The sequence below is a fragment of the Oncorhynchus gorbuscha genome, linkage group LG09 (assembly GCF_021184085.1).
Source record: "Oncorhynchus gorbuscha isolate QuinsamMale2020 ecotype Even-year linkage group LG09, OgorEven_v1.0, whole genome shotgun sequence".
In the NCBI taxonomy this organism is placed as follows: domain Eukaryota; kingdom Metazoa; phylum Chordata; class Actinopteri; order Salmoniformes; family Salmonidae; genus Oncorhynchus; species Oncorhynchus gorbuscha.
This window is the reverse complement of record NC_060181.1, coordinates 79275743-79282066: the sequence shown is the minus strand read 5'-3', so window position 1 is coordinate 79282066 and position 6324 is coordinate 79275743. Positions and strand designations below refer to the sequence as shown.

At 38.0% G+C, this 6324-nt stretch overlaps 1 pseudogene; it reads right to left on the bottom strand.

The window, feature by feature from the left end:
* Positions 1-3881: 3881 nt before the first annotated feature.
* LOC124044129 overlaps positions 3882-6324 on the bottom strand; it is a 4511-nt pseudogene continuing 2068 nt past the window's right edge.

The window sequence follows — 6324 nt, the reverse complement described above, 5'->3', positions numbered from 1 at the left end:
ACTGTCATCTCAGATTTTCAAAATATGCTTCTCAACCATAGCAAAACAAACATTTGTGTAACAGTATTGATAGCTGGAGTAGCATTTAGCGTTAGCATTCAGCAGGCAACATTTTCACAAAAACCAGAAAAGCATTCAAATAAAAATCATTTACCTTTGAAGAACTTCGGATGTTTTCAATGAGGAGACTCTCAGTTAGATAGCAAATGTTCAGTTTTTGCTGAAAGATTATTTGTTTAGGAGAAATCGCTCCGTTTTGTTCATCAAGTTTAGCTACGAAAAAAACCTGTATCCAGGAGTGTAATCCTATTCGCAAGCTCATTAGCATAACACAACGTTAACTATTCATGAAAATCACAAATGAAATTAAATCAATATGCTAGCTCTCAAGCTTAGCCTTTTGTTAACAACACTGTCATCTCAGATTTTCAAAAATATGCTTCTCAACCATAGCAAAACAATCATTTGTGTAACAGTATTGATAACTAGCGTAGCATTTAGCGTAGCATTTAGCGTTAGCATTCAGCAGGCAACATTTTCACAAAAACCAGAAAAGCATTCAAATAAAATTATTTACCTTTGAAGAACTTCGGATGTTTTCAATGAGGAGACTCTCAGTTAGATAGCAAATGTTCAGTTTGTCCAAAAAGATTCTTTGTATAGGAGAAATCGCTCCGTTTGGTACATCACATTTGGCTACCAAAAAAAACAGAAAATTCTGTCATCAAAACGCCAAACTTTTTTCCAAAATAACTCCATAATATCGACTGAAACATGGCAAACGTTGTTTAGAATCAATCCTCAAGGTGTTTTTCACATATCTCTTTGATGATATATCGTTCGTGGAAGTGTGCTTTCCGCTCTGAATACCATGGGAAAATGCCTGCAGCTGAAGATTACGCACCAATTTAGACAAAGGACTCCGGGCGGACACCTGGTAAATGTAGTCTCTTATGGCCAATCATCCAATGATATGCCTACAAACACGTCACAATGCTGCAGACACCTTGGGGAAACGACAGAAAGGGCAGGCTCATTCCTGGCGCATTCACAGCCATATAAGGAGACAATGGAAAACAGAGCCTCAAAAATTCTGCTCATTTCCTGTTTGAAGTTTCATCTTGGTTTCGCCTGTAGCATCAGTTCTGTGGCACTCACAGATAATATCTTTGCGGTTTTGGAAACATCAGAGTGTTTTCTTTCCAAAGCTGTCAATTATATGCATAGTCGAGCATCTTTTTGTGACAAAATATTGCGCTTAAAACGGGCACGTTTTTTTTTATCCAATAATGAAATAGCGCCCCCATAGGTTGAAGAGGTTAATGAGTCCATTCTTTTCTGGTTGTGGCGCTGTGGGGCCATAGGGCTTGAACCCCGCCATGGCTGCATGCAACTATGTTTTTGTTACGTTCTTAGTGTATGTTTGAGTCTGATTCATTGGCCAGAGGAGAGAGTAGGTTTATATACAAACTCCTCATTAACATCCACAAAGTAAGGTCTGTATGAGGTAGGTAAATTCACATGAAGGTTAGTCATTATTATATTATTGGTAATCCCCTGGAGTAACCTGTTCAGTTCTAAAAACAAACCTGACTGTGAAGTTTTAGTTTATTTTACCATTATTTTACCAGGTAAGTTGACTGAGAACACGTTCTCATTTACAGCAACGGCCTGGGGAATAGTTACAGGGGAGAGGAGGGGGATGAATAAGCCAAATGTAAGCTGGGGATGATTAGGTGACCGTGATGGTATGACAGACAGCTTGGGAATTTAGCCAGGACACCGGGGTTAACACTCCTACTCTTACAATAAGTAATGGGATCTTTAATGACCTCAGAGAGTCAGGACACCCGTTTAACGTCCCATCCAAAAGACAGCACCCAACACAGAGCAATGTCCCCAATCACTGCCCTGGGGCATTGGGATATTTTTTAGACCTGAAGAAAGAATGCCTCCTACTGGCCCACCAACACCACTTCCAGCAGCATCTGGTCTCCCATCCAGGGGCTGACCAGGACCAACTCTGCTTAGCTTCAGATGCAAGCCAGCAGTGGGATGCAGGGTGTTATGCTGCCGGAGTTATCAAATGAACACAACCATTTCTAAATCAAGGACATGTAATTTCCCTCTATCCAGGACATGCTGCTTAAATCAAACTCACGTCTATCTAGAAACCCACTATACAATTAATTGAACACTGGCCTATGTTATTAACCGCAGATATACAATGAACCGTAAATGTTGTGGAACTGTAACATGCTTAATAAGAAAACATGAAGTTTAATCTTGTGAAGGATCAAATGTTTGATTGTTGTCTTTCACAATACTTGGCTCTTGTTGCATGTTAAAAAATAACTGATTTTGATGATCTTGTTTGATCTGTCCATAGACTGAGTTGAGTCTTCTGAGTATTGACTCTGCTGTCATTGTTGTCTTCAGGCAGTGTGATCATGAGACTGGGCATTGCTCTCCTGTAGGGGAGAGAATAGAGGGGAGAGAAGAGAGGAATGGAGAGAAGAGAGGGGAGCAGAAGAGAGGAATGGAGAGAAGAGAGGGGAGCAGAAGAGAGGAATGGAGAGAAGAGAGGGGAGCAGAAGAGAGGAATGGAGAGAAGAGAGAGGAGCACTAGAGAAGTATGAACACAGTGCATTCAGAAATATTCTGACCCCTTGACTTTTCCAAATGTTGTTGTTACGTTACAGCCTTATTATAAAATAGATACAATTGTTATTTTTCCTTTTACATTTACACACAATGCCACATAATGGCAAAGTGAAACGTTTTTTGTAATTTTTGCAAATGTATTAAAAATTTAAAAAACTGAAATATGTTATTTACATAAAGATAAACCCTTTGCTATGCAACTCGAACTTGAGCTCAGGTGCATCCTGCTTCCTTTGATCATCATTGATGTTTCTTCAATTTGATTGGAGTCCACCTGTGGTAAAATAAATAGATTGGACATGATTTGGCAAGGCTCACACCTATCTATATAAATGTCCCTCATTTGACAGTACACATCAGGGACCTTAACATATAATTGTATGTGTGGGGTACAGAGATGGGTTAGTCATTCAAAAATCATGCTAAGCACTGTTATTGATCATGGAATGAGTCCATGCAACTTCGTATGTGATTTGTTAAAAATGTTTTTTTACTCCTGAACTAATTCAGGCTTTTAGCATAACAAAGGGGTTGAATACATACTGACTCAAGACAATTCAGCTTTTCATTTTGTTATTAATTTAACATTTTTTCATAAAACCAAGTTTGACCTTGACATTATGGGGTATTGTGTGTAGATCAGTGACACAAAATCCAAATAAAAAGTAAAGGGGTATGAATACTTTCTGGAGGCACTGTAGGTACAGTAGTACAAACCAGTACAAACCAGTACAAACCAGTACAAACCAGTTCACACTTGTGAGGTATGACTTAGCAGGATTTCCTCTGTTCCATTTTTTTATGAAGAGTTTTCTCAGTATTTTAGTACAGTATTGACACTTAAAATGTATATTCAACATGTGACCGTGTATGAGTTTGGTCTATACAGATCAGTCGCTTTTGATGTATTCATCAATCTCGTCAACTAATGTATTAAAGTAAGCCGATAAGCAGTATATAAACACTCAGCAGGGCTTATTGTTTAGTATTTAGTGAAGCTGTTTCTAACGAAAATGACTGAGTCACTATCTTTACCAACAGAGGGCAGTAGATACTCACTAATACTTGATACAAGTTTAACCATGTACATTTAGAATACTCTGGATAGTAATGTACTGTGGCAATAGGCTGCAAAGCATCAGATGTCAACATAGTGTGTGTGTGTGTGTGTGTGTGCGTGCGTGCGTGAAGTTTGTATAGATACGATGACACAATACTTCTTGACCACGTGTGACCTTTTATTGCCTTGGTTCACTTTCGAAAAATGATACTGCCACACAACTAGGAGCATAAGGACTACAGGTTAGTAAAAACACAACTAGGAGCATAAGGACTACAAGTTAGTAAAAACACAACTAGGAGCATAAGGACTACAGGTTAGTAAAAACACAACTAGGAGCATAAGGACTACAAGTTAGTAAAAACACAACCAGGAGCATAAGGACTACAGGTTAGTAAAAACACAACTAGGAGCACAAGGACTACAAGTTAGTAAAAACACAACTAGGAGCATAAGGACTACAAGTTAGTAAAAACACAACTAGGAGCATAAGGACTACAAGTTAGTAAAAACACAACTAGGAGCATAAGGACTACAGGTTAGTAAAAACACAACTAGGAGCATAAGGACTACAAGTTAGTAAAAACACAACTAGGAGCATAAGGACTACAGGTTAGTAAAAACACAACTAGGAGCATAAGGACTACAAGTTAGTAAAAACACAACTAGGAGCATAAGGACTACAAGTTAGTAAAAACACAACTAGGAGCATAAGGACTACAAGTTAGTAAAAAGGGTTATTTTCTTTCCAAAGATTAATCAAAAGTTTTTTAGAACAATAAAGCAAGGTTAACTGTTTTAAATCAAAAACGAACCTGCCCCAGTTTTGGAATATATTTTACAGTGTTGAAATGTGCTAAACTATTCTGCAATTGTGAAATGTCTGTTGTCTCATTCACAAGGTTGTCACAGCTTTGGCTTATGGGTGGCAAAGGAGTGTCTGGGGATCACAAAGTGGTCAAAGCTGCCTTTCTGTCAGAGTTTGTCTAGAGCCATTTGATCATACCCCCAAACCCAACACAGGAAGTGTGATACGTGTGTATGCACGTGTGTATGCATGTGTGTGTGTATGCATGTGTGCATGTGTGTGAGTGTGTGTCTCTGTGTGTGGCTTTTCTGCGCCATTTTAAAATCTGTGTCACTGTATAAACACACTGCTGCACAGAACAACCCCAGTGCTTTGCTTTAAGGCACAGCACTGACTGGGAAGCAAGTACACTTGTTTGCAGACATACTCTACACCCCCCCCCCCCCAAATGAAGGGTGATGTTGCATACAGTACACAAAGGATTATTTGAATGCTAAAGAAAAATATCTCAAACATGACATTAAAAACATGACCTTCACAGTTTTCCCAGAGCTATGTAAGCACTTTAACCTTTACAAAGACATTTGAGAATGTACATTACAGATAAAGCACTGAAAAATTATACACTAGAAAGCAACATAGCCAAGCAATTTAAATAAAGCAGAGAGCGCAAGAGAGAGAAATAGATAGATATTTGGTTGTACTTTAAAGCATCCCTTTCATAGGGCATTGTTTTTGTTACATTTTTTTAAGTACTTGTAAGATAAACTTCTGCTCTTGTACAACTTAATAATGCTAAAAAAGAACATCTCTGGGACAGAGAGAAGACAGGGCAAAAGGTTCTGAAATGCTAGTCTTTGGTAATTATGGAAATAATGCTCAGGTTTTGAAAGGCACTTAATTTTCCCTACTGAAACAGTGACTGTAGCAGAGTTAGCAGAGTTAAGCAGAGTTATGGAAGTTTTTTCTCATGTTAAAATAAATCAATGGTAATTTCTCTATTGGATAAATGAACGATATGTCATCATAGTAATAATAATTTAGCTATAGATTATATCAGAATTTAAACTAAGTGTTCTCAACATAATGTTTGCTATTAGACATCAGATACAATTATACTTTATGTACAATAAGATTCTTCTTTTATATATATTTTTTTAGAAAATGTTGTAAACATTGCCCCAACTACTTCATATTTCTACAGGGGAAAGGCCCATCAAGGGCAAATAAAATCAAGTAAAATGATTTTCCCCCACAACAATGTCAAGGATGCTTGTTTTTATATATGAGTGGTTTCTTTTATTGTCTGTGGCTCAACAATACTTTGTGCTGATCGTGCGTGATCTTTATCGCCCTGACGCCGGTTTGTACAGAGCAAAAAGAGAGGATTTGGCATGAGGTTGTTACTATGGTCCAGTCTGTGATCGGGCAAAACCAGCACTCCTCTCTTTTCACAGACAGACAACATTTTCACAGTGCCCACTTATTATACAGGCAACGAAAGATATAAGCAATCCTAAAGATCAGATGTAGAATCACATTGAAAAGAGACCATTAACATCTGGTCCTTTTTTGGTTTGTTTTTCTCTACTACTCTGCTTTTTGGCTGTACTACTCTGTATGTAGACATGAAAAGGACAGATATGCTCTTGTACTTCATTGCCAATCTGCCTTAAATTGAAAGAAGAGTAAATCGATGCGTAGTTGAGGTGATATGAGGCCTTGCACAGTTCTATATCCTCTAAGAAATGTGTGCTATCAACTTGGTTAAAGAGTCATATGTTTTCTGTGC